The 22,315-nt window shown below is 39.1% G+C and overlaps 47 non-coding genes across 47 annotated transcripts; all 47 read left to right on the top strand.

Annotated features, from left to right (window-relative positions):
* The first annotated feature begins 73 nt into the window (after positions 1-73).
* On the top strand, positions 74-147 carry trnan-guu (transfer RNA asparagine (anticodon GUU)). The gene has a single exon. It is a non-coding gene; the product is annotated as a tRNA-Asn (tRNA).
* A 480-nt stretch (positions 148-627) lies between these two features.
* trnat-agu (transfer RNA threonine (anticodon AGU)) lies at positions 628-701 on the top strand. The gene has a single exon. It is a non-coding gene; the product is annotated as a tRNA-Thr (tRNA).
* A 304-nt stretch (positions 702-1,005) lies between these two features.
* Positions 1,006-1,079, top strand: trnan-guu (transfer RNA asparagine (anticodon GUU)). The gene has a single exon. It is a non-coding gene; the product is annotated as a tRNA-Asn (tRNA).
* Positions 1,080-1,560: 481 nt separating this feature from the next.
* trnat-agu (transfer RNA threonine (anticodon AGU)) lies at positions 1,561-1,634 on the top strand. Its single transcript has one exon. It is a non-coding gene; the product is annotated as a tRNA-Thr (tRNA).
* Positions 1,635-1,938: 304 nt separating this feature from the next.
* trnan-guu (transfer RNA asparagine (anticodon GUU)) lies at positions 1,939-2,012 on the top strand. The gene has a single exon. It is a non-coding gene; the product is annotated as a tRNA-Asn (tRNA).
* A 481-nt stretch (positions 2,013-2,493) lies between these two features.
* Positions 2,494-2,567, top strand: trnat-agu (transfer RNA threonine (anticodon AGU)). Its single transcript has one exon. It is a non-coding gene; the product is annotated as a tRNA-Thr (tRNA).
* Positions 2,568-2,871: 304 nt separating this feature from the next.
* On the top strand, positions 2,872-2,949 carry trnan-guu (transfer RNA asparagine (anticodon GUU)). Its single transcript has one exon. It is a non-coding gene; the product is annotated as a tRNA-Asn (tRNA).
* A 476-nt stretch (positions 2,950-3,425) lies between these two features.
* Positions 3,426-3,499, top strand: trnat-ugu (transfer RNA threonine (anticodon UGU)). The gene has a single exon. It is a non-coding gene; the product is annotated as a tRNA-Thr (tRNA).
* A 305-nt stretch (positions 3,500-3,804) lies between these two features.
* trnan-guu (transfer RNA asparagine (anticodon GUU)) lies at positions 3,805-3,878 on the top strand. The gene has a single exon. It is a non-coding gene; the product is annotated as a tRNA-Asn (tRNA).
* Positions 3,879-4,360: 482 nt separating this feature from the next.
* Positions 4,361-4,434, top strand: trnat-agu (transfer RNA threonine (anticodon AGU)). Its single transcript has one exon. It is a non-coding gene; the product is annotated as a tRNA-Thr (tRNA).
* Positions 4,435-4,737: 303 nt separating this feature from the next.
* On the top strand, positions 4,738-4,811 carry trnan-guu (transfer RNA asparagine (anticodon GUU)). The gene has a single exon. It is a non-coding gene; the product is annotated as a tRNA-Asn (tRNA).
* A 480-nt stretch (positions 4,812-5,291) lies between these two features.
* trnat-agu (transfer RNA threonine (anticodon AGU)) lies at positions 5,292-5,365 on the top strand. The gene has a single exon. It is a non-coding gene; the product is annotated as a tRNA-Thr (tRNA).
* A 304-nt stretch (positions 5,366-5,669) lies between these two features.
* Positions 5,670-5,743, top strand: trnan-guu (transfer RNA asparagine (anticodon GUU)). Its single transcript has one exon. It is a non-coding gene; the product is annotated as a tRNA-Asn (tRNA).
* Positions 5,744-6,223: 480 nt separating this feature from the next.
* Positions 6,224-6,297, top strand: trnat-agu (transfer RNA threonine (anticodon AGU)). Its single transcript has one exon. It is a non-coding gene; the product is annotated as a tRNA-Thr (tRNA).
* Positions 6,298-6,601: 304 nt separating this feature from the next.
* On the top strand, positions 6,602-6,675 carry trnan-guu (transfer RNA asparagine (anticodon GUU)). Its single transcript has one exon. It is a non-coding gene; the product is annotated as a tRNA-Asn (tRNA).
* Positions 6,676-7,155: 480 nt separating this feature from the next.
* Positions 7,156-7,229, top strand: trnat-agu (transfer RNA threonine (anticodon AGU)). Its single transcript has one exon. It is a non-coding gene; the product is annotated as a tRNA-Thr (tRNA).
* A 304-nt stretch (positions 7,230-7,533) lies between these two features.
* trnan-guu (transfer RNA asparagine (anticodon GUU)) lies at positions 7,534-7,611 on the top strand. The gene has a single exon. It is a non-coding gene; the product is annotated as a tRNA-Asn (tRNA).
* Positions 7,612-8,087: 476 nt separating this feature from the next.
* trnat-ugu (transfer RNA threonine (anticodon UGU)) lies at positions 8,088-8,161 on the top strand. Its single transcript has one exon. It is a non-coding gene; the product is annotated as a tRNA-Thr (tRNA).
* A 305-nt stretch (positions 8,162-8,466) lies between these two features.
* trnan-guu (transfer RNA asparagine (anticodon GUU)) lies at positions 8,467-8,540 on the top strand. The gene has a single exon. It is a non-coding gene; the product is annotated as a tRNA-Asn (tRNA).
* Positions 8,541-9,022: 482 nt separating this feature from the next.
* trnat-agu (transfer RNA threonine (anticodon AGU)) lies at positions 9,023-9,096 on the top strand. Its single transcript has one exon. It is a non-coding gene; the product is annotated as a tRNA-Thr (tRNA).
* A 303-nt stretch (positions 9,097-9,399) lies between these two features.
* Positions 9,400-9,473, top strand: trnan-guu (transfer RNA asparagine (anticodon GUU)). Its single transcript has one exon. It is a non-coding gene; the product is annotated as a tRNA-Asn (tRNA).
* A 480-nt stretch (positions 9,474-9,953) lies between these two features.
* trnat-agu (transfer RNA threonine (anticodon AGU)) lies at positions 9,954-10,027 on the top strand. The gene has a single exon. It is a non-coding gene; the product is annotated as a tRNA-Thr (tRNA).
* Positions 10,028-10,331: 304 nt separating this feature from the next.
* trnan-guu (transfer RNA asparagine (anticodon GUU)) lies at positions 10,332-10,409 on the top strand. Its single transcript has one exon. It is a non-coding gene; the product is annotated as a tRNA-Asn (tRNA).
* A 475-nt stretch (positions 10,410-10,884) lies between these two features.
* trnat-ugu (transfer RNA threonine (anticodon UGU)) lies at positions 10,885-10,958 on the top strand. The gene has a single exon. It is a non-coding gene; the product is annotated as a tRNA-Thr (tRNA).
* Positions 10,959-11,263: 305 nt separating this feature from the next.
* On the top strand, positions 11,264-11,337 carry trnan-guu (transfer RNA asparagine (anticodon GUU)). The gene has a single exon. It is a non-coding gene; the product is annotated as a tRNA-Asn (tRNA).
* Positions 11,338-11,819: 482 nt separating this feature from the next.
* trnat-agu (transfer RNA threonine (anticodon AGU)) lies at positions 11,820-11,893 on the top strand. Its single transcript has one exon. It is a non-coding gene; the product is annotated as a tRNA-Thr (tRNA).
* A 303-nt stretch (positions 11,894-12,196) lies between these two features.
* Positions 12,197-12,270, top strand: trnan-guu (transfer RNA asparagine (anticodon GUU)). Its single transcript has one exon. It is a non-coding gene; the product is annotated as a tRNA-Asn (tRNA).
* A 480-nt stretch (positions 12,271-12,750) lies between these two features.
* Positions 12,751-12,824, top strand: trnat-agu (transfer RNA threonine (anticodon AGU)). The gene has a single exon. It is a non-coding gene; the product is annotated as a tRNA-Thr (tRNA).
* A 305-nt stretch (positions 12,825-13,129) lies between these two features.
* On the top strand, positions 13,130-13,203 carry trnan-guu (transfer RNA asparagine (anticodon GUU)). Its single transcript has one exon. It is a non-coding gene; the product is annotated as a tRNA-Asn (tRNA).
* Positions 13,204-13,685: 482 nt separating this feature from the next.
* trnat-agu (transfer RNA threonine (anticodon AGU)) lies at positions 13,686-13,759 on the top strand. The gene has a single exon. It is a non-coding gene; the product is annotated as a tRNA-Thr (tRNA).
* Positions 13,760-14,062: 303 nt separating this feature from the next.
* trnan-guu (transfer RNA asparagine (anticodon GUU)) lies at positions 14,063-14,136 on the top strand. The gene has a single exon. It is a non-coding gene; the product is annotated as a tRNA-Asn (tRNA).
* A 480-nt stretch (positions 14,137-14,616) lies between these two features.
* trnat-agu (transfer RNA threonine (anticodon AGU)) lies at positions 14,617-14,690 on the top strand. The gene has a single exon. It is a non-coding gene; the product is annotated as a tRNA-Thr (tRNA).
* Positions 14,691-14,994: 304 nt separating this feature from the next.
* trnan-guu (transfer RNA asparagine (anticodon GUU)) lies at positions 14,995-15,072 on the top strand. The gene has a single exon. It is a non-coding gene; the product is annotated as a tRNA-Asn (tRNA).
* A 475-nt stretch (positions 15,073-15,547) lies between these two features.
* trnat-ugu (transfer RNA threonine (anticodon UGU)) lies at positions 15,548-15,621 on the top strand. Its single transcript has one exon. It is a non-coding gene; the product is annotated as a tRNA-Thr (tRNA).
* Positions 15,622-15,926: 305 nt separating this feature from the next.
* On the top strand, positions 15,927-16,000 carry trnan-guu (transfer RNA asparagine (anticodon GUU)). Its single transcript has one exon. It is a non-coding gene; the product is annotated as a tRNA-Asn (tRNA).
* A 482-nt stretch (positions 16,001-16,482) lies between these two features.
* On the top strand, positions 16,483-16,556 carry trnat-agu (transfer RNA threonine (anticodon AGU)). The gene has a single exon. It is a non-coding gene; the product is annotated as a tRNA-Thr (tRNA).
* Positions 16,557-16,859: 303 nt separating this feature from the next.
* trnan-guu (transfer RNA asparagine (anticodon GUU)) lies at positions 16,860-16,933 on the top strand. The gene has a single exon. It is a non-coding gene; the product is annotated as a tRNA-Asn (tRNA).
* A 480-nt stretch (positions 16,934-17,413) lies between these two features.
* On the top strand, positions 17,414-17,487 carry trnat-agu (transfer RNA threonine (anticodon AGU)). The gene has a single exon. It is a non-coding gene; the product is annotated as a tRNA-Thr (tRNA).
* A 304-nt stretch (positions 17,488-17,791) lies between these two features.
* trnan-guu (transfer RNA asparagine (anticodon GUU)) lies at positions 17,792-17,865 on the top strand. Its single transcript has one exon. It is a non-coding gene; the product is annotated as a tRNA-Asn (tRNA).
* A 480-nt stretch (positions 17,866-18,345) lies between these two features.
* trnat-agu (transfer RNA threonine (anticodon AGU)) lies at positions 18,346-18,419 on the top strand. Its single transcript has one exon. It is a non-coding gene; the product is annotated as a tRNA-Thr (tRNA).
* Positions 18,420-18,724: 305 nt separating this feature from the next.
* On the top strand, positions 18,725-18,797 carry trnan-guu (transfer RNA asparagine (anticodon GUU)). Its single transcript has one exon. It is a non-coding gene; the product is annotated as a tRNA-Asn (tRNA).
* Positions 18,798-19,277: 480 nt separating this feature from the next.
* On the top strand, positions 19,278-19,351 carry trnat-agu (transfer RNA threonine (anticodon AGU)). Its single transcript has one exon. It is a non-coding gene; the product is annotated as a tRNA-Thr (tRNA).
* An 813-nt stretch (positions 19,352-20,164) lies between these two features.
* trnat-agu (transfer RNA threonine (anticodon AGU)) lies at positions 20,165-20,238 on the top strand. The gene has a single exon. It is a non-coding gene; the product is annotated as a tRNA-Thr (tRNA).
* Positions 20,239-20,542: 304 nt separating this feature from the next.
* On the top strand, positions 20,543-20,620 carry trnan-guu (transfer RNA asparagine (anticodon GUU)). The gene has a single exon. It is a non-coding gene; the product is annotated as a tRNA-Asn (tRNA).
* Positions 20,621-21,095: 475 nt separating this feature from the next.
* trnat-ugu (transfer RNA threonine (anticodon UGU)) lies at positions 21,096-21,169 on the top strand. The gene has a single exon. It is a non-coding gene; the product is annotated as a tRNA-Thr (tRNA).
* Positions 21,170-21,474: 305 nt separating this feature from the next.
* Positions 21,475-21,548, top strand: trnan-guu (transfer RNA asparagine (anticodon GUU)). Its single transcript has one exon. It is a non-coding gene; the product is annotated as a tRNA-Asn (tRNA).
* Positions 21,549-22,030: 482 nt separating this feature from the next.
* trnat-agu (transfer RNA threonine (anticodon AGU)) lies at positions 22,031-22,104 on the top strand. Its single transcript has one exon. It is a non-coding gene; the product is annotated as a tRNA-Thr (tRNA).
* Positions 22,105-22,315: the final 211 nt, after the last annotated feature.

The raw sequence follows: 22,315 nt of genomic DNA, 5'->3' as shown, positions 1-22,315 counted from the left end.
TAAATTTATTCACTCTTCAAGGTCCATTGAGCTAGTTGCTTGGTTATTGTTTCAGATGGAACCATCTACCAGTGTCTCTGTGGCGCAATCGGTCAGCGCGCTCGGCTGTTAACCGGGAGGCTGGTGGTTCGAATCCACCCAGAGACGTCTGTCAATTGAGCAGAATACTCAGCTCTTTCCGAGAGGCTGAGTTTTCGAACTTACCTCAAAATGTAATTCAATCAGGCAGAGCTCTCACATGTTACTGAGGGTTGGTTTGTTGTTTGCAACCACCCAAAATTGACAGTTACTTGTCCAAACCAATCAGTTGTTGACAATGGATAGTTGTTTGGGTCCACCCAGATAGCAGAGTCAATTTCCCAGAGAACTCTACAGTTGACTATGTGGTAGAAGTTTAAAATGCACCTGGATTTGTGTTTCTTTAGAGAATTTTGTTGTGTGATTTGATCTTTTTGATTTTAATGTTCCTTTAGCAATAAGCGGAGTTGGATACCCATCGTTTTTAAAAGTGGTAGGTTTTTTTAAGATGAGGGTTGAAACCTTCAAATTATTTGAACAAAGTATTATATTAACAAGCCCTAAGTTTGATGAACGTTAGAAAGTTTGATAAATACTTCTGATATTGTAGGTGCTGTGGCTTAGTTGGTCAAAGTGCCTGTCTAGTAAACAGGAGATCCTGGGTTCAACTCCCAGCAGTACCTGATTGTCCTTTCATGTTGATTCTGAAATAAGCAATATGTGTTATTAGAGACATTTCTCTAGCTCTCAATGGATGTCGTTCCTTCTGACCTATACACAAGGTTGAACCCTAACTTTCCTCTGAAATCACAAGACATGTGATTGCTAATTTTGTACCACTGACTTTCAACATCTCACACGTTTTTCTGTCTATTTCGGGATACAATATTTCAGCAAAATATTTTTTAAGACAGTAATTTTATTCACTCTTCAAGATCCATTCAGCTAGTTGCTTGGTTATTGTTTCAGATGGAACCATCTACCAGTGTTTCTGTGGCGCAATCGGTCAGCGCGCTCGGCTGTTAACCGGGAGGCTGGTGGTTCGAATCCACCCAGAGACGTATGTCAATTGAGCAGAATACTCAGCTCTTTCCGAGAGGCTGAGTTTTCGAATTTACCTCAAAATGTAATTCAATCAGAAAGAGCTCTCACATGTTACTGAGGGTTGGCTTGTTGTTTGCAACCACCCAAAATTGACAGGTACTTGTCCAAACCAATCAGTTGTTGACAATGGATAGTTGTTTGGGTCCACCCAGATAGCAGAGTCAAATTCTCAGAGAACTCTACAGTTGACTGTGAGGTAGAAGTTTAAAATGCACCTGGATTTGTGTTTCTTTAGAGAATTTTGTTGTGTGATTTGATCTTTTTGATTTTAATGTTCCTTTAGCAATAAACGGAGTTGGATGCCCATCGTTTTTAAAAGTGGTAGGTTTTTTTTAAAATGAGGGTTGAAACCTTCAAATTATTTGAACAAAGTATTATATTAACAAGCCCTAAGTTTGATGAACGTTAGAAAGTTTGATAAATACTTCTGATATTGTAGGTGCTGTGGCTTAGTTGGTCAAAGTGCCTGTCTAGTAAACAGGAGATCCTGGGTTCAACTCCCAGCAGTACCTGGTTGTCCTTTCATGTTGATTCTGAAATAAGCAATATGTATTATTAGAGACATTTCTCTAGCTCTCAATGGATGTCGTTCCTTCTGACCTATACACAAGGTTGAACCCTAACTTTCCTCTGAAATCACAAGACATGTGATTGCTAATTTTGTACCACTGACTTTCAACATCTCACACGTTTTTCTGTCTATTTCGGGATACAATATTTCAGCAAAATATTTTTTAAGACAGTAATTTTATTCACTCTTCAAGATCCATTCAGCTAGTTGCTTGGTTATTGTTTCAGATGGAACCATCTACCAGTGTTTCTGTGGCGCAATCGGTCAGCGCGCTCGGCTGTTAACCGGGAGGCTGGTGGTTCGAATCCACCCAGAGACGTATGTCAATTGAGCAGAATACTCAGCTCTTTCCGAGAGGCTGAGTTTTCGAACTTACCTGAAAATGTAAGTCAATCAGGCAGAGCTCTCACATGTTACTGAGCGTTGCCTTGTTGTTTGCAACCACCCAAAATTGACAGTTTCTTGTCCAAACCAATCAGTTGTTGACAATGGATAGTTGTTTGGGTCCACCCAGATAGCAGAGTCAAATTCTCAGAGAACTCTACAGTTGACTGTGAGGTAGAAGTTTAAAACGCACCTGGATTTGTGTTTGTTTAGAGAATTTTGTTGTGTGATTTGATCTTTTTGATTTTAATGTTCCTTTAGCAATAAACGGAGTTGGATGCCCATCGTTTTTAAAAGTGGTAGGTTTTTTTTTAAATGAGGGTTGAAACCTTCAAATTATTTGAACAAAGTATTATATTAACAAGCCCTAAGTTTGATGAACGTTAGAAAGTTTGATAAATACTTCTGAAATTGTAGGTGCTGTGGCTTTGTTGGTCAAAGTGCCTGTCTAGTAAACAGGAGATCCTGGGTTCAACTCCCAGCAGTACCTGATTGTCCTTTCATGTTGATTCTGAAATAAGCAATATGTATTAATAGAGACATTTCTCTAGCTCTCAATGGATGTAGTTCCTTCTGACCTATACACAAGGTTGAACCCTAACTTTCCCCTGAAATCACAAGACATGTGATTGCTAATTTTGTACCACTGACTTTCAACATCTCACACGTTTTTCTGTCTATTTCGGGATACAATATTTCACCAAAATATTTTTTAAGACAGTAATTTTATTCACTCTTCAAGGTCCATTGAGCTAGTTGCTTGGTTATTGTTTCAGATGGAACCATCTACTAGTGTCTCTGTGGCGCAATCGGTCAGCGCGCTCGGCTGTTAACCGGGAGGCTGGTGGTTCGAATCCACCCAGAGAGGTACGTCAATTGAGCAGAATACTCAGCTCTATCCGAGAGGCTGAGTTTTCGAACTTACCTCAAAATGTAATTCAATCAGGCAGAGCTCTCACATGTTACTGAGGGTGGGCTTGTTGTTTGCAACCACCCAAAATTGACAGTTACTTGTCCAAACCAATCAGTTGTTGACAATGGATAGTTGTTTGGGTCCACCCAGATAGCAGAGTCAAATTCTCAGAGAACTCTACAGTTGACTGTGAGGTAGAAGTTTAAAACGCACCTGGATTTGTGTTTCTTTAGAGAATTTTGTTGTGTGATTTGATCTTTTTGATTTTAATGTTCCTTTAGCAATAAACGGAGTTGGATACCCATCGTTTTTAAAAGTGGTAGGTTTTTTTAAGATGAGGGTTGAAACCTTCAAATTATTTGAACAAAGTATTATATTAACAAGCCCTAAGTTTGATGAACGTTAGAAAGTTTGATAAGTACTTCTGAAATTGTAGGTGCTGTGGCTTAGTTGGTCAAAGTGCCTGTCTTGTAAACAGGAGATCCTGGGTTCAACTCCCAGCAGTACCTGATTGTCCTTTCATGTTGATTCTGAAATAAGCAATATGTATTATTAGAGACATTTCTCTAGCTCTCAATGGATGTAGTTCCTTCTGACTTATACACAAGGTTGAACCCTAACTTTCCTCTGAAATCACAAGACATGTGATTGCTAATTTTGTACCACTGACTTTCAACATCTCACACATTTTTCTGTCTATTTCGGGATACGATATTTCAGCAGAATATTTTTTTAAGACAGTAATTTTATTCACTCTTCAAGATCCATTGAGCTAGTTGCTTGGTTATTGTTTCAGATGGAACCATCTACCAGTGTCTCTGTGGCGCAATCGGTCAGCGCGCTCGGCTGTTAACCGGGGGGCTGGTGGTTCGAATCCACCCAGAGACGTATGTCAATTGAGCAGAATACTCAGCTCTTTCCGAGAGGCTGAGTTTTCGAACTTACCTCAAAATGTAGTTCAATCAGGCAGAGCTCTCACATGTTACTGAGGGTTGGCTTGTTGTTTGCAACCACCCAAAATTGACAGTTACTTGTCCAAACCAATCAGTTGTTGACAATGGATAGTTGTTTGGGTCCACCCAGATAGCAGAGTCAATTTCCCAGAGAACTCTACAGTTGACTATGTGGTAGAAGTTTAAAACGCACCTGGATTTGTGTTTCTTTAGAGAATTTTGTTGTGTGATTTGATCTTTTTGATTTTAATGTTCCTTTAGCAATAAACGGAGTTGGATGCCCATCGTTTTTAAAATTGGTAGGTTTTTTTTAAAATGAGGGTTGAAACCTTCAAATTATTTGAACAAAGTATTATATTAACAAGCCCTAAGTTTGATGAACGTTAGAAAGTTTGATAAATACTTCTGAAATTTGTAGGTGCTGTGGCTTAGTTGGTCAAAGTGCCTGTCTAGTAAACAGGAGATCCTGGGTTCAACTCCCAGCAGTACCTGATTGTCCTTTCATGTTGATTCTGAAATAAGCAATATGTATTAATAGACATTTCTCTAGCTCTCAATGGATGTAGTTCCTTCTGACCTATACACAAGGTTGAATCCTAACTTTCCTCTGAAATCACAAGACATGTGATTGCTAATTTTGTACCACTGACTTTCAACATCTCACACATTTTTCTGTCTATTTCGGGATACGATATTTCAGCAAAATATTTTTTTAAGACAGTAAATTTATTCACTCTTCAAGGTCCATTGAGCTAGTTGCTTGGTTATTGTTTCAGATGGAACCAACCACCAGTGTCTCTGTGGCGCAATCGGTCAGCGCGCTCGGCTGTTAACCGGGAGGCTGGTGGTTCGAATCCACCCAGAGACGTATGTCAATTGAGCAGAATACTCAGCTCTTTTCGAGAGGCTGAGTTTTCGAACTTACCTCAAAATGTAATTCAATCAGGCAGAGCTCTCACATGTTACTGAGGGTTGGCTTGTTGTTTGCAACCACCCAAAATTGACAGTTACTTGTCCAAACCAATCAGTTGTTGACAATGGATAGTTGTTTGGGTCCACCCAGATAGCAGAGTCAATTTCCCAGAGAACTCTACAGTTGACTATGTGGTAGAAGTTTAAAACGCACCTGGATTTGTGTTTCTTTAGAGAATTTTGTTGTGTGATTTGATCTTTTTGATTTTAATGTTCCTTTAGCAATAAGCGGAGTTGGATACCCATCGTTTTTAAAAGTGGTAGGTTTTTTTAAGATGAGGGTTGAAACCTTCAAATTATTTGAACAAAGTATTATATTAACAAGCCCTAAGTTTGATGAACGTTAGAAAGTTTGATAAATACTTCTAATATTGTAGGTGCTGTGGCTTAGTTGGTCAAAGTGCCTGTCTAGTAAACAGGAGATCCTGGGTTCAACTCCCAGCAGTACCTGGTTGTCCTTTCATGTTGATTCTGAAATAAGCAATATGTATTATTAGAGACATTTCTCTAGCTCTCAATGGATGTAGTTCCTTCTGACCTATACACAAGGTTGAACCCTAACTTTCCTCTGAAATCACAAGACATGTGATTGCTAATTTTGTACCACTGACTTTCAACATCTCACACGTTTTTCTGTCTATTTCGGGATACAATATTTCACCAAAATATTTTTTAAGACAGTAATTTTATTCACTCTTCAAGGTCCATTGAGCTAGTTGCTTGGTTATTGTTTCAGATGGAACCATCTACCAGTGTCTCTGTGGCGCAACCGGTCAGCGCGCTCGGCTGTTAACCGGGAGGCTGGTGGTTCGAATCCACCCAGAGACGTACGTCAACTGAGCAGAATACTCAGCTCTTTCCGAGAGGCTGAGTTTTCGAACTTACCTGAAAATGTAAGTCAATCAGGCAGAGCTCTCACATGTTACTGAGCGTTGCCTTGTTGTTTGCAACCACCCAAAATTGACAGTTTCTTGTCCAAACCAATCAGTTGTTGACAATGGATAGTTGTTTGGGTCCACCCAGATAGCAGAGTCAATTTCCCAGAGAACTCTACAGTTGACTGTGAGGTAGAAGTTTAAAACGCACCTGGATTTGTGTTTCTTTAGAGAATTTTGTTGTGTGATTTGATCTTTTTGATTTTAATGTTCCTTTAGCAATAAACGGAGTTGGATACCCATCGTTTTTAAAAGTGGTAGGTTTTTTTAAGATGAGGGTTGAAACCTTCAAATTATTTGAACAAAGTATTATATTAACAAGCCCTAAGTTTGATGAACGTTAGAAAGTTTGATAAGTACTTCTGATTTTGTAGGTGCTGTGGCTTAGTTGGTCAAAGTGCCTGTCTAGTAAACAGGAGATCCTGGGTTCAACTCCCAGCAGTACCTGATTGTCCTTTCATGTTGATTCTGAAATAAGCAATATGTGTTATTAGAGACATTTCTCTAGCTCTCAATGGATGTCGTTCCTTCTGACCTATACACAAGGTTGAACCCTAACTTTCCTCTGAAATCACAAGACATGTGATTGCTAATTTTGTACCACTGACTTTCAACATCTCACACGTTTTTCTGTCTATTTCGGGATACAATATTTCAGCAAAATATTTTTTAAGACAGTAATTTTATTCACTCTTCAAGATCCATTCAGCTAGTTGCTTGGTTATTGTTTCAGATGGAACCATCTACCAGTGTTTCTGTGGCGCAATCGGTCAGCGCGCTCGGCTGTTAACCGGGAGGCTGGTGGTTCGAATCCACCCAGAGACGTATGTCAATTGAGCAGAATACTCAGCTCTTTCCGAGAGGCTGAGTTTTCGAACTTACCTGAAAATGTAAGTCAATCAGGCAGAGCTCTCACATGTTACTGAGCGTTGCCTTGTTGTTTGCAACCACCCAAAATTGACAGTTTCTTGTCCAAACCAATCAGTTGTTGACAATGGATAGTTGTTTGGGTCCACCCAGATAGCAGAGTCAATTTCCCAGAGAACTCTACAGTTGACTGTGAGGTAGAAATTTAAAACGCACCTGGATTTGTCTTTCTTTAGAGAATTTTGTTGTGTGATTTGATCTTTTTGATTTTAATGTTCCTTTAGCAATAAACGGAGTTGGATACCCATCGTTTTTAAAAGTGGTAGGTTTTTTTAAGATGAGGGTTGAAACCTTCAAATTATTTGAACAAAGTATTATATTAACAAGCCCTAAGTTTGATGAACGTTAGAAAGTTTGATAAATACTTCTGATATTGTAGGTGCTGTGGCTTAGTTGGTCAAAGTGCCTGTCTAGTAAACAGGAGATCCTGGGTTCAACTCCCAGCAGTACCTGGTTGTCCTTTCATGTTGATTCTGAAATAAGCAATATGTATTATTAGAGACATTTCTCTAGCTCTCAATGGATGTCGTTCCTTCTGACCTATACACAAGGTTGAACCCTAACTTTCCTCTGAAATCACAAGACATGTGATTGCTAATTTTGTACCACTGACTTTCAACATCTCACACGTTTTTCTGTCTATTTCGGGATACAATATTTCAGCAAAATATTTTTTAAGACAGTAATTTTATTCACTCTTCAAGATCCATTGAGCTAGTTGCTTGGTTATTGTTTCAGATGGAACCATCTACCAGTGTTTCTGTGGCGCAATCGGTCAGCGCGCTCGGCTGTTAACCGGGAGGCTGGTGGTTCGAATCCACCCAGAGAGGTACGTCAATTGAGCAGAATACTCAGCTCTATCCGAGAGGCTGAGTTTTCGAACTTACCTCAAAATGTAATTCAATCAGGCAGAGCTCTCACATGTTACTGAGGGTGGGCTTGTTGTTTGCAACCACCCAAAATTGACAGTTACTTGTCCAAACCAATCAGTTGTTGACAATGGATAGTTGTTTGGGTCCACCCAGATAGCAGAGTCAAATTCTCAGAGAACTCTACAGTTGACTGTGAGGTAGAAGTTTAAAACGCACCTGGATTTGTGTTTCTTTAGAGAATTTTGTTGTGTGATTTGATCTTTTTGATTTTAATGTTCCTTTAGCAATAAACGGAGTTGGATACCCATCGTTTTTAAAAGTGGTAGGTTTTTTTAAGATGAGGGTTGAAACCTTCAAATTATTTGAACAAAGTATTATATTAACAAGCCCTAAGTTTGATGAACGTTAGAAAGTTTGATAAGTACTTCTGAAATTGTAGGTGCTGTGGCTTAGTTGGTCAAAGTGCCTGTCTTGTAAACAGGAGATCCTGGGTTCAACTCCCAGCAGTACCTGATTGTCCTTTCATGTTGATTCTGAAATAAGCAATATGTATTATTAGAGACATTTCTCTAGCTCTCAATGGATGTAGTTCCTTCTGACTTATACACAAGGTTGAACCCTAACTTTCCTCTGAAATCACAAGACATGTGATTGCTAATTTTGTACCACTGACTTTCAACATCTCACACATTTTTCTGTCTATTTCGGGATACGATATTTCAGCAGAATATTTTTTTAAGACAGTAATTTTATTCACTCTTCAAGATCCATTGAGCTAGTTGCTTGGTTATTGTTTCAGATGGAACCATCTACCAGTGTCTCTGTGGCGCAATCGGTCAGCGCGCTCGGCTGTTAACCGGGGGGCTGGTGGTTCGAATCCACCCAGAGACGTATGTCAATTGAGCAGAATACTCAGCTCTTTCCGAGAGGCTGAGTTTTCGAACTTACCTCAAAATGTAGTTCAATCAGGCAGAGCTCTCACATGTTACTGAGGGTTGGCTTGTTGTTTGCAACCACCCAAAATTGACAGTTACTTGTCCAAACCAATCAGTTGTTGACAATGGATAGTTGTTTGGGTCCACCCAGATAGCAGAGTCAATTTCCCAGAGAACTCTACAGTTGACTATGTGGTAGAAGTTTAAAACGCACCTGGATTTGTGTTTCTTTAGAGAATTTTGTTGTGTGATTTGATCTTTTTGATTTTAATGTTCCTTTAGCAATAAACGGAGTTGGATGCCCATCGTTTTTAAAATTGGTAGGTTTTTTTTAAAATGAGGGTTGAAACCTTCAAATTATTTGAACAAAGTATTATATTAACAAGCCCTAAGTTTGATGAACGTTAGAAAGTTTGATAAATACTTCTGAAATTTGTAGGTGCTGTGGCTTAGTTGGTCAAAGTGCCTGTCTAGTAAACAGGAGATCCTGGGTTCAACTCCCAGCAGTACCTGATTGTCCTTTCATGTTGATTCTGAAATAAGCAATATGTATTAATAGACATTTCTCTAGCTCTCAATGGATGTAGTTCCTTCTGACCTATACACAAGGTTGAATCCTAACTTTCCTCTGAAATCACAAGACATGTGATTGCTAATTTTGTACCACTGACTTTCAACATCTCACACATTTTTCTGTCTATTTCGGGATACGATATTTCAGCAAAATATTTTTTTAAGACAGTAAATTTATTCACTCTTCAAGGTCCATTGAGCTAGTTGCTTGGTTATTGTTTCAGATGGAACCAACCACCAGTGTCTCTGTGGCGCAATCGGTCAGCGCGCTCGGCTGTTAACCGGGAGGCTGGTGGTTCGAATCCACCCAGAGACGTATGTCAATTGAGCAGAATACTCAGCTCTTTTCGAGAGGCTGAGTTTTCGAACTTACCTCAAAATGTAATTCAATCAGGCAGAGCTCTCACATGTTACTGAGGGTTGGCTTGTTGTTTGCAACCACCCAAAATTGACAGTTACTTGTCCAAACCAATCAGTTGTTGACAATGGATAGTTGTTTGGGTCCACCCAGATAGCAGAGTCAATTTCCCAGAGAACTCTACAGTTGACTATGTGGTAGAAGTTTAAAACGCACCTGGATTTGTGTTTCTTTAGAGAATTTTGTTGTGTGATTTGATCTTTTTGATTTTAATGTTCCTTTAGCAATAAGCGGAGTTGGATACCCATCGTTTTTAAAAGTGGTAGGTTTTTTTAAGATGAGGGTTGAAACCTTCAAATTATTTGAACAAAGTATTATATTAACAAGCCCTAAGTTTGATGAACGTTAGAAAGTTTGATAAATACTTCTAATATTGTAGGTGCTGTGGCTTAGTTGGTCAAAGTGCCTGTCTAGTAAACAGGAGATCCTGGGTTCAACTCCCAGCAGTACCTGGTTGTCCTTTCATGTTGATTCTGAAATAAGCAATATGTATTATTAGAGACATTTCTCTAGCTCTCAATGGATGTCGTTCCTTCTGACCTATACACAAGGTTGAACCCTAACTTTCCTCTGAAATCACAAGACATGTGATTGCTAATTTTGTACCACTGACTTTCAACATCTCACACGTTTTTCTGTCTATTTCGGGATACAATATTTCAGCAAAATATTTTTTAAGACAGTAATTTTATTCACTCTTCAAGATCCATTGAGCTAGTTGCTTGGTTATTGTTTCAGATGGAACCATCTACCAGTGTTTCTGTGGCGCAATCGGTCAGCGCGCTCGGCTGTTAACCGGGAGGCTGGTGGTTCGAATCCACCCAGAGAGGTACGTCAATTGAGCAGAATACTCAGCTCTATCCGAGAGGCTGAGTTTTCGAACTTACCTCAAAATGTAATTCAATCAGGCAGAGCTCTCACATGTTACTGAGGGTGGGCTTGTTGTTTGCAACCACCCAAAATTGACAGTTACTTGTCCAAACCAATCAGTTGTTGACAATGGATAGTTGTTTGGGTCCACCCAGATAGCAGAGTCAAATTCTCAGAGAACTCTACAGTTGACTGTGAGGTAGAAGTTTAAAACGCACCTGGATTTGTGTTTCTTTAGAGAATTTTGTTGTGTGATTTGATCTTTTTGATTTTAATGTTCCTTTAGCAATAAACGGAGTTGGATACCCATCGTTTTTAAAAGTGGTAGGTTTTTTAAGATGAGGGTTGAAACCTTCAAATTATTTGAACAAAGTATTATATTAACAAGCCCTAAGTTTGATGAACGTTAGAAAGTTTGATAAGTACTTCTGAAATTGTAGGTGCTGTGGCTTAGTTGGTCAAAGTGCCTGTCTTGTAAACAGGAGATCCTGGGTTCAACTCCCAGCAGTACCTGATTGTCCTTTCATGTTGATTCTGAAATAAGCAATATGTATTATTAGAGACATTTCTCTAGCTCTCAATGGATGTAGTTCCTTCTGACTTATACACAAGGTTGAACCCTAACTTTCCTCTGAAATCACAAGACATGTGATTGCTAATTTTGTACCACTGACTTTCAACATCTCACACATTTTTCTGTCTATTTCGGGATACGATATTTCAGCAGAATATTTTTTTAAGACAGTAATTTTATTCACTCTTCAAGATCCATTGAGCTAGTTGCTTGGTTATTGTTTCAGATGGAACCATCTACCAGTGTCTCTGTGGCGCAATCGGTCAGCGCGCTCGGCTGTTAACCGGGAGGCTGGTGGTTCGAATCCACCCAGAGACGTATGTCAATTGAGCAGAATACTCAGCTCTTTCCGAGAGGCTGAGTTTTCGAACTTACCTCAAAATGTAGTTCAATCAGGCAGAGCTCTCACATGTTACTGAGGGTTGGCTTGTTGTTTGCAACCACCCAAAATTGACAGTTACTTGTCCAAACCAATCAGTTGTTGACAATGGATAGTTGTTTGGGTCCACCCAGATAGCAGAGTCAATTTCCCAGAGAACTCTACAGTTGACTATGTGGTAGAAGTTTAAAACGCACCTGGATTTGTGTTTCTTTAGAGAATTTTGTTGTGTGATTTGATCTTTTTGATTTTAATGTTCCTTTAGCAATAAACGGAGTTGGATGCCCATCGTTTTTAAAATTGGTAGGTTTTTTTTAAAATGAGGGTTGAAACCTTCAAATTATTTGAACAAAGTATTATATTAACAAGCCCTAAGTTTGATGAACGTTAGAAAGTTTGATAAATACTTCTGAAATTTGTAGGTGCTGTGGCTTAGTTGGTCAAAGTGCCTGTCTAGTAAACAGGAGATCCTGGGTTCAACTCCCAGCAGTACCTGATTGTCCTTTCATGTTGATTCTGAAATAAGCAATATGTATTAATAGACATTTCTCTAGCTCTCAATGGATGTAGTTCCTTCTGACCTATACACAAGGTTGAATCCTAACTTTCCTCTGAAATCACAAGACATGTGATTGCTAATTTTGTACCACTGACTTTCAACATCTCACACATTTTTCTGTCTATTTCGGGATACGATATTTCAGCAAAATATTTTTTTAAGACAGTAAATTTATTCACTCTTCAAGGTCCATTGAGCTAGTTGCTTGGTTATTGTTTCAGATGGAACCAACCACCAGTGTCTCTGTGGCGCAATCGGTCAGCGCGCTCGGCTGTTAACCGGGAGGCTGGTGGTTCGAATCCACCCAGAGACGTATGTCAATTGAGCAGAATACTCAGCTCTTTTCGAGAGGCTGAGTTTTCGAACTTACCTCAAAATGTAATTCAATCAGGCAGAGCTCTCACATGTTACTGAGGGTTGGCTTGTTGTTTGCAACCACCCAAAATTGACAGTTACTTGTCCAAACCAATCAGTTGTTGACAATGGATAGTTGTTTGGGTCCACCCAGATAGCAGAGTCAATTTCCCAGAGAACTCTACAGTTGACTATGTGGTAGAAGTTTAAAACGCACCTGGATTTGTGTTTCTTTAGAGAATTTTGTTGTGTGATTTGATCTTTTTGATTTTAATGTTCCTTTAGCAATAAGCGGAGTTGGATACCCATCGTTTTTAAAAGTGGTAGGTTTTTTTAAGATGAGGGTTGAAACCTTCAAATTATTTGAACAAAGTATTATATTAACAAGCCCTAAGTTTGATGAACGTTAGAAAGTTTGATAAATACTTCTAATATTGTAGGTGCTGTGGCTTAGTTGGTCAAAGTGCCTGTCTAGTAAACAGGAGATCCTGGGTTCAACTCCCAGCAGTACCTGGTTGTCCTTTCATGTTGATTCTGAAATAAGCAATATGTATTATTAGAGACATTTCTCTAGCTCTCAATGGATGTAGTTCCTTCTGACTTATACACAAGGTTGAACCCTAACTTTCCTCTGAAATCACAAGACATGTGATTGCTAATTTTGTACCACTGACTTTCAACATCTCACACATTTTTCTGTCTATTTCGGGATACGATATTTCAGCAGAATATTTTTTTAAGACAGTAATTTTATTCACTCTTCAAGATCCATTGAGCTAGTTGCTTGGTTATTGTTTCAGATGGAACCATCTACCAGTGTCTCTGTGGCGCAATCGGTCAGCGCGCTCGGCTGTTAACCGGGGGGCTGGTGGTTCGAATCCACCCAGAGACGTATGTCAATTGAGCAGAATACTCAGCTCTTTCCGAGAGGCTGAGTTTTCGAACTTACCTCAAAATGTAGTTCAATCAGGCAGAGCTCTCACATGTTACTGAGGGTTGGCTTGTTGTTTGCAACCACCCAAAATTGACAGTTACTTGTCCAAACCAATCAGTTGTTGACAATGGATAGTTGTTTGGGTCCACCCAGATAGCAGAGTCAATTTCCCAGAGAACTCTACAGTTGACTATGTGGTAGAAGTTTAAAACGCACCTGGATTTGTGTTTCTTTAGAGAATTTTGTTGTGTGATTTGATCTTTTTGATTTTAATGTTCCTTTAGCAATAAACGGAGTTGGATGCCCATCGTTTTTAAAATTGGTAGGTTTTTTTTAAAATGAGGGTTGAAACCTTCAAATTATTTGAACAAAGTATTATATTAACAAGCCCTAAGTTTGATGAACGTTAGAAAGTTTGATAAATACTTCTGAAATTTGTAGGTGCTGTGGCTTAGTTGGTCAAAGTGCCTGTCTAGTAAACAGGAGATCCTGGGTTCAACTCCCAGCAGTACCTGATTGTCCTTTCATGTTGATTCTGAAATAAGCAATATGTATTAATAGACATTTCTCTAGCTCTCAATGGATGTAGTTCCTTCTGACCTATACACAAGGTTGAATCCTAACTTTCCTCTGAAATCACAAGACATGTGATTGCTAATTTTGTACCACTGACTTTCAACATCTCACACATTTTTCTGTCTATTTCGGGATACGATATTTCAGCAAAATATTTTTTTAAGACAGTAAATTTATTCACTCTTCAAGGTCCATTGAGCTAGTTGCTTGGTTATTGTTTCAGATGGAACCAACCACCAGTGTCTCTGTGGCGCAATCGGTCAGCGCGCTCGGCTGTTAACCGGGAGGCTGGTGGTTCGAATCCACCCAGAGACGTATGTCAATTGAGCAGAATACTCAGCTCTTTTCGAGAGGCTGAGTTTTCGAACTTACCTCAAAATGTAATTCAATCAGGCAGAGCTCTCACATGTTACTGAGGGTTGGCTTGTTGTTTGCAACCACCCAAAATTGACAGTTACTTGTCCAAACCAATCAGTTGTTGACAATGGATAGTTGTTTGGGTCCACCCAGATAGCAGAGTCAATTTCCCAGAGAACTCTACAGTTGACTATGTGGTAGAAGTTTAAAACGCACCTGGATTTGTGTTTCTTTAGAGAATTTTGTTGTGTGATTTGATCTTTTTGATTTTAATGTTCCTTTAGCAATAAGCGGAGTTGGATACCCATCGTTTTTAAAAGTGGTAGGTTTTTTTAAGATGAGGGTTGAAACCTTCAAATTATTTGAACAAAGTATTATATTAACAAGCCCTAAGTTTGATGAACGTTAGAAAGTTTGATAAATACTTCTAATATTGTAGGTGCTGTGGCTTAGTTGGTCAAAGTGCCTGTCTAGTAAACAGGAGATCCTGGGTTCAACTCCCAGCAGTACCTGGTTGTCCTTTCATGTTGATTCTGAAATAAGCAATATGTATTATTAGAGACATTTCTCTAGCTCTCAATGGATGTCGTTCCTTCTGACCTATACACAAGGTTGAACCCTAACTTTCCTCTGAAATCACAAGACATGTGATTGCTAATTTTGTACCACTGACTTTCAACATCTCACACGTTTTTCTGTCTATTTCGGGATACAATATTTCAGCAAAATATTTTTTAAGACAGTAATTTTATTCACTCTTCAAGATCCATTGAGCTAGTTGCTTGGTTATTGTTTCAGATGGAACCATCTACCAGTGTTTCTGTGGCGCAATCGGTCAGCGCGCTCGGCTGTTAACCGGGAGGCTGGTGGTTCGAATCCACCCAGAGAGGTACGTCAATTGAGCAGAATACTCAGCTCTATCCGAGAGGCTGAGTTTTCGAACTTACCTCAAAATGTAATTCAATCAGGCAGAGCTCTCACATGTTACTGAGGGTGGGCTTGTTGTTTGCAACCACCCAAAATTGACAGTTACTTGTCCAAACCAATCAGTTGTTGACAATGGATAGTTGTTTGGGTCCACCCAGATAGCAGAGTCAAATTCTCAGAGAACTCTACAGTTGACTGTGAGGTAGAAGTTTAAAACGCACCTGGATTTGTGTTTCTTTAGAGAATTTTGTTGTGTGATTTGATCTTTTTGATTTTAATGTTCCTTTAGCAATAAACGGAGTTGGATACCCATCGTTTTTAAAAGTGGTAGGTTTTTTAAGATGAGGGTTGAAACCTTCAAATTATTTGAACAAAGTATTATATTAACAAGCCCTAAGTTTGATGAACGTTAGAAAGTTTGATAAGTACTTCTGAAATTGTAGGTGCTGTGGCTTAGTTGGTCAAAGTGCCTGTCTTGTAAACAGGAGATCCTGGGTTCAACTCCCAGCAGTACCTGATTGTCCTTTCATGTTGATTCTGAAATAAGCAATATGTATTATTAGAGACATTTCTCTAGCTCTCAATGGATGTAGTTCCTTCTGACTTATACACAAGGTTGAACCCTAACTTTCCTCTGAAATCACAAGACATGTGATTGCTAATTTTGTACCACTGACTTTCAACATCTCACACATTTTTCTGTCTATTTCGGGATACGATATTTCAGCAGAATATTTTTTTAAGACAGTAATTTTATTCACTCTTCAAGATCCATTGAGCTAGTTGCTTGGTTATTGTTTCAGATGGAACCATCTACCAGTGTCTCTGTGGCGCAATCGGTCAGCGCGCTCGGCTGTTAACCGGGAGGCTGGTGGTTCGAATCCACCCAGAGACGTATGTCAATTGAGCAGAATACTCAGCTCTTTCCGAGAGGCTGAGTTTTCGAACTTACCTCAAAATGTAGTTCAATCAGGCAGAGCTCTCACATGTTACTGAGGGTTGGCTTGTTGTTTGCAACCACCCAAAATTGACAGTTACTTGTCCAAACCAATCAGTTGTTGACAATGGATAGTTGTTTGGGTCCACCCAGATAGCAGAGTCAATTTCCCAGAGAACTCTACAGTTGACTATGTGGTAGAAGTTTAAAACGCACCTGGATTTGTGTTTCTTTAGAGAATTTTGTTGTGTGATTTGATCTTTTTGATTTTAATGTTCCTTTAGCAATAAACGGAGTTGGATGCCCATCGTTTTTAAAATTGGTAGGTTTTTTTTAAAATGAGGGTTGAAACCTTCAAATTATTTGAACAAAGTATTATATTAACAAGCCCTAAGTTTGATGAACGTTAGAAAGTTTGATAAATACTTCTGAAATTTGTAGGTGCTGTGGCTTAGTTGGTCAAAGTGCCTGTCTAGTAAACAGGAGATCCTGGGTTCAACTCCCAGCAGTACCTGATTGTCCTTTCATGTTGATTCTGAAATAAGCAATATGTATTAATAGACATTTCTCTAGCTCTCAATGGATGTAGTTCCTTCTGACCTATACACAAGGTTGAATCCTAACTTTCCTCTGAAATCACAAGACATGTGATTGCTAATTTTGTACCACTGACTTTCAACATCTCACACATTTTTCTGTCTATTTCGGGATACGATATTTCAGCAAAATATTTTTTTAAGACAGTAAATTTATTCACTCTTCAAGGTCCATTGAGCTAGTTGCTTGGTTATTGTTTCAGATGGAACCAACCACCAGTGTCTCTGTGGCGCAATCGGTCAGCGCGCTCGGCTGTTAACCGGGAGGCTGGTGGTTCGAATCCACCCAGAGACGTATGTCAATTGAGCAGAATACTCAGCTCTTTTCGAGAGGCTGAGTTTTCGAACTTACCTCAAAATGTAATTCAATCAGGCAGAGCTCTCACATGTTACTGAGGGTTGGCTTGTTGTTTGCAACCACCCAAAATTGACAGTTACTTGTCCAAACCAATCAGTTGTTGACAATGGATAGTTGTTTGGGTCCACCCAGATAGCAGAGTCAATTTCCCAGAGAACTCTACAGTTGACTATGTGGTAGAAGTTTAAAACGCACCTGGATTTGTGTTTCTTTAGAGAATTTTGTTGTGTGATTTGATCTTTTTGATTTTAATGTTCCTTTAGCAATAAGCGGAGTTGGATACCCATCGTTTTTAAAAGTGGTAGGTTTTTTTAAGATGAGGGTTGAAACCTTCAAATTATTTGAACAAAGTATTATATTAACAAGCCCTAAGTTTGATGAACGTTAGAAAGTTTGATAAATACTTCTAATATTGTAGGTGCTGTGGCTTAGTTGGTCAAAGTGCCTGTCTAGTAAACAGGAGATCCTGGGTTCAACTCCCAGCAGTACCTGGTTGTCCTTTCATGTTGATTCTGAAATAAGCAATATGTATTATTAGAGACATTTCTCTAGCTCTCAATGGATGTAGTTCCTTCTGACCTATACACAAGGTTGAACCCTAACTTTCCTCTGAAATCACAAGACATGTGATTGCTAATTTTGTACCACTGACTTTCAACATCTCACACGTTTTTCTGTCTATTTCGGGATACAATATTTCACCAAAATATTTTTTAAGACAGTAATTTTATTCACTCTTCAAGGTCCATTGAGCTAGTTGCTTGGTTATTGTTTCAGATGGAACCATCTACCAGTGTCTCTGTGGCGCAACCGGTCAGCGCGCTCGGCTGTTAACCGGGAGGCTGGTGGTTCGAATCCACCCAGAGACGTACGTCAACTGAGCAGAATACTCAGCTCTTTCCGAGAGGCTGAGTTTTCGAACTTACCTGAAAATGTAAGTCAATCAGGCAGAGCTCTCACATGTTACTGAGCGTTGCCTTGTTGTTTGCAACCACCCAAAATTGACAGTTTCTTGTCCAAACCAATCAGTTGTTGACAATGGATAGTTGTTTGGGTCCACCCAGATAGCAGAGTCAATTTCCCAGAGAACTCTACAGTTGACTGTGAGGTAGAAGTTTAAAACGCACCTGGATTTGTGTTTCTTTAGAGAATTTTGTTGTGTGATTTGATCTTTTTGATTTTAATGTTCCTTTAGCAATAAACGGAGTTGGATACCCATCGTTTTTAAAAGTGGTAGGTTTTTTTAAGATGAGGGTTGAAACCTTCAAATTATTTGAACAAAGTATTATATTAACAAGCCCTAAGTTTGATGAACGTTAGAAAGTTTGATAAGTACTTCTGATTTTGTAGGTGCTGTGGCTTAGTTGGTCAAAGTGCCTGTCTAGTAAACAGGAGATCCTGGGTTCAACTCCCAGCAGTACCTGATTGTCCTTTCATGTTGATTCTGAAATAAGCAATATGTGTTATTAGAGACATTTCTCTAGCTCTCAATGGATGTCGTTCCTTCTGACCTATACACAAGGTTGAACCCTAACTTTCCTCTGAAATCACAAGACATGTGATTGCTAATTTTGTACCACTGACTTTCAACATCTCACACGTTTTTCTGTCTATTACGGGATACGATATTTCAGCAAAATATTTTTTTAAGACAGTAAATTTATTCACTCTTCAAGGTCCATTGAGCTAGTTGCTTGGTTATTGTTTCAGATGGAACCATCTACCAGTGTCTCTGTGGCGCAATCAGTCAGCGCGCTCGGCTGTTAACCGGGAGGCTGGTGGTTCGATCCACCCAGAGACGTCTGTCAATTGAGCAGAATACTCAGCTCTTTCCGAGAGGCTGAGTTTTCGAACTTACCTGAAAATGTAAGTCAATCAGGCAGAGCTCTCACATGTTACTGAGCGTTGGCTTGTTGTTTGCAACCACCCAAAATTGACAGTTTCTTGTCCAAACCAATCAGTTGTTGACAATGGATAGTTGTTTGGGTCCACCCAGATAGCAGAGTCAATTTCCCAGAGAACTCTACAGTTGACTGTGAGGTAGAAGTTTAAAACGCACCTGGATTTGTGTTTCTTTAGAGAATTTTGTTGTGTGATTTGATCTTTTTGATTTTAATGTTCCTTTAGCAATAAACGGAGTTGGATACCCATCGTTTTTAAAAGTGGTAGGTTTTTTTAAGATGAGGGTTGAAAACTTCAAATTATTTGAACAAAGTATTATATTAACAAGCCCTAAGTTTGATGAACGTTAGAAAGTTTGATAAGTACTTCTGATTTTGTAGGTGCTGTGGCTTAGTTGGTCAAAGTGCCTGTCTAGTAAACAGGAGATCCTGGGTTCAACTCCCAGCAGTACCTGATTGACCTTTCATGTTGATTCTGAAATAAGCAATATGTATTATTAGAGACATTTCTCTAGCTCTCAATGAATGTAGTTCCTTCTGACCTATACACAAGGTTGAACCCTAACTTTCCTCTGAAATCACAAGACATGTGATTGCTAATTTTGTACCACTGACTTTCAACATCTCACACGTTTTTCTGTCTATTTCGGGATACGATATTTCAGCAAAATATTTTTTAAGACAGTAATTTTATTCACTCTTCAAGATCCATTGAGCTAGTTGCTTGGTTATTGTTTCAGATGGAACCATCTACCAGTGTCTCTGTGGCGCAATCGGTCAGCGCGCTCATGTCAATTGAGCAGAATACTCTGCTCTTTCTGAATGGCTGAGGGTTCAAACCGACCTAAAAATGAAAGTCAATCAGGCAGAGCTCTCAAATCTTACTGAGAGTGGGCTTGTTGTTTGCAACCACCCAAAATTGACAGTTACTTGTCCAAACCAATCAGTTGTTGACAATGGATAGTTGTTTGGGTCCACCCAGATAGCAGAGTCAATTTCCCAGAGAACTCTACAGTTGACTATGTGGTAGAAGTTTAAAACGCACCTGGATTTGTGTTTCTTTAGAGAATTTTGTTGTGTGATTTGATCTTTTTGATTTTAATGTTCCTTTAGCAATAAGCGGAGTTGGATACCCATCGTTTTTAAAAGTGGTAGGTTTTTTTAAGATGAGGGTTGAAACCTTCAAATTATTTGAACAAAGTATTATATTAACAAGCCCTAAGTTTGATGAACGTTAGAAAGTTTGATAAATACTTCTAATATTGTAGGTGCTGTGGCTTAGTTGGTCAAAGTGCCTGTCTAGTAAACAGGAGATCCTGGGTTCAACTCCCAGCAGTACCTGGTTGTCCTTTCATGTTGATTCTGAAATAAGCAATATGTATTATTAGAGACATTTCTCTAGCTCTCAATGGATGTCGTTCCTTCTGACCTATACACAAGGTTGAACCCTAACTTTCCTCTGAAATCACAAGACATGTGATTGCTAATTTTGTACCACTGACTTTCAACATCTCACACGTTTTTCTGTCTATTTCGGGATACAATATTTCAGCAAAATATTTTTTAAGACAGTAATTTTATTCACTCTTCAAGATCCATTGAGCTAGTTGCTTGGTTATTGTTTCAGATGGAACCATCTACCAGTGTTTCTGTGGCGCAATCGGTCAGCGCGCTCGGCTGTTAACCGGGAGGCTGGTGGTTCGAATCCACCCAGAGAGGTACGTCAATTGAGCAGAATACTCAGCTCTATCCGAGAGGCTGAGTTTTCGAACTTACCTCAAAATGTAATTCAATCAGGCAGAGCTCTCACATGTTACTGAGGGTGGGCTTGTTGTTTGCAACCACCCAAAATTGACAGTTACTTGTCCAAACCAATCAGTTGTTGACAATGGATAGTTGTTTGGGTCCACCCAGATAGCAGAGTCAAATTCTCAGAGAACTCTACAGTTGACTGTGAGGTAGAAGTTTAAAACGCACCTGGATTTGTGTTTCTTTAGAGAATTTTGTTGTGTGATTTGATCTTTTTGATTTTAATGTTCCTTTAGCAATAAACGGAGTTGGATACCCATCGTTTTTAAAAGTGGTAGGTTTTTTAAGATGAGGGTTGAAACCTTCAAATTATTTGAACAAAGTATTATATTAACAAGCCCTAAGTTTGATGAACGTTAGAAAGTTTGATAAGTACTTCTGAAATTGTAGGTGCTGTGGCTTAGTTGGTCAAAGTGCCTGTCTTGTAAACAGGAGATCCTGGGTTCAACTCCCAGCAGTACCTGATTGTCCTTTCATGTTGATTCTGAAATAAGCAATATGTATTATTAGAGACATTTCTCTAGCTCTCAATGGATGTAGTTCCTTCTGACTTATACACAAGGTTGAACCCTAACTTTCCTCTGAAATCACAAGACATGTGATTGCTAATTTTGTACCACTGACTTTCAACATCTCACACATTTTTCTGTCTATTTCGGGATACGATATTTCAGCAGAATATTTTTTTAAGACAGTAATTTTATTCACTCTTCAAGATCCATTGAGCTAGTTGCTTGGTTATTGTTTCAGATGGAACCATCTACCAGTGTCTCTGTGGCGCAATCGGTCAGCGCGCTCGGCTGTTAACCGGGAGGCTGGTGGTTCGAATCCACCCAGAGACGTATGTCAATTGAGCAGAATACTCAGCTCTTTCCGAGAGGCTGAGTTTTCGAACTTACCTCAAAATGTAGTTCAATCAGGCAGAGCTCTCACATGTTACTGAGGGTTGGCTTGTTGTTTGCAACCACCCAAAATTGACAGTTACTTGTCCAAACCAATCAGTTGTTGACAATGGATAGTTGTTTGGGTCCACCCAGATAGCAGAGTCAATTTCCCAGAGAACTCTACAGTTGACTATGTGGTAGAAGTTTAAAACGCACCTGGATTTGTGTTTCTTTAGAGAATTTTGTTGTGTGATTTGATCTTTTTGATTTTAATGTTCCTTTAGCAATAAACGGAGTTGGATGCCCATCGTTTTTAAAATTGGTAGGTTTTTTTTAAAATGAGGGTTGAAACCTTCAAATTATTTGAACAAAGTATTATATTAACAAGCCCTAAGTTTGATGAACGTTAGAAAGTTTGATAAATACTTCTGAAATTTGTAGGTGCTGTGGCTTAGTTGGTCAAAGTGCCTGTCTAGTAAACAGGAGATCCTGGGTTCAACTCCCAGCAGTACCTGATTGTCCTTTCATGTTGATTCTGAAATAAGCAATATGTATTAATAGACATTTCTCTAGCTCTCAATGGATGTAGTTCCTTCTGACCTATACACAAGGTTGAATCCTAACTTTCCTCTGAAATCACAAGACATGTGATTTCTAATTTTGTACCACTGACTTTCAACATCTCACACATTTTTCTGTCTATTTCGGGATACGATATTTCAGCA

The sequence above is a fragment of the Stigmatopora argus genome, chromosome 3 (genome assembly GCF_051989625.1).
Source record: "Stigmatopora argus isolate UIUO_Sarg chromosome 3, RoL_Sarg_1.0, whole genome shotgun sequence".
Classification (NCBI taxonomy): domain Eukaryota; kingdom Metazoa; phylum Chordata; class Actinopteri; order Syngnathiformes; family Syngnathidae; genus Stigmatopora; species Stigmatopora argus.
The sequence above is the reverse complement of the archived record's forward strand: the minus strand, read 5'-3'. Positions and strand labels throughout refer to the sequence as shown.